Here is a 972-nt window from a genome sequence, read left to right as displayed (position 1 = left end):
TAAGAGAAGACGGTTATGGGGAACCTTATCGAAGGCTTTGGCGAAATCAGTTATGATTAGATCCGTTTGTGATTTGGAATCTAGGGAAAGGGCTAAATCATTTGTGGTTTGGACAAGTTGAGTCTCACACGAATGTTTCTTCCTAAAACCATGTTGGTTTTCAGTTAAGATAGAATACATATCAAAATGGTCCATTATTTGGGAGTGGATAATGTGCTCCATAACCTTACTACAAACACAAGTGAGAGAGACGGGGCGATAGTTAGAAGGTTTCGTCCTATCACCTTTTTTATAAATGGGAGTGATGTTTGCGTGTAGCCAAGTGGACGGGATTTGGCCTGAGTCTAAAGATTTCTGACATATTAAGGTTAGGGCTGGGGCTAACTCTACGGCCGCTAGTTTAAGAATTCTTGCGAAGAATTCGTGTGAAGTGGTTTTGTTCTGCTTCTTGTGACCTTTCACCACCTCAAACACCAACCTGTCTTTTTTACATGGTGGTCGTACGGATTGTCAATATTTTAAACAAACAAACAAACAAACAAACAAACAAACAAATAATGACAATGCTTCAAGTACAATAGAAACGAAACCAAGTGAAGACTGCGTTTCGGTGTTTAATATTCTCTCATTAATCTCCGTAATCACACAGATCCAAGAAAACCCATGCTTTTATCAAGACCGTGAGGGTCAATGTGCGGTGACCTTTTGTGGGTGTGCTTGTCTGGCTTGTTTATCGAAGTTTCCATGGCAACGGTACAATGTTGGTTTTCATCGAGACAACATTTCTGTACGAATAAGATCAAGTTCTATAACAGTTTGCGTCATCAGAGCTAGCCAAAAGCATCACTCTCTCATACAGCCTCTTGCTAGTGAGTCAGGAAGCCTCTAGGCAATCGTGAGATTTTACGTCGAGTCGAAAGTTCATAAAAGTCAACGGCGTAAACAGTTATCAAGAGCTTGACGTTCAGCCTT

This window comes from Branchiostoma belcheri, unplaced genomic scaffold (assembly GCF_001625305.1).
Source record: "Branchiostoma belcheri isolate BF01 breed outbred unplaced genomic scaffold, Haploidv18h27 scaffold44, whole genome shotgun sequence".
NCBI lineage: Eukaryota > Metazoa > Chordata > Leptocardii > Amphioxiformes > Branchiostomatidae > Branchiostoma > Branchiostoma belcheri.
The sequence above is the reverse complement of the archived record's forward strand: the minus strand, read 5'-3'. Positions refer to the sequence as shown.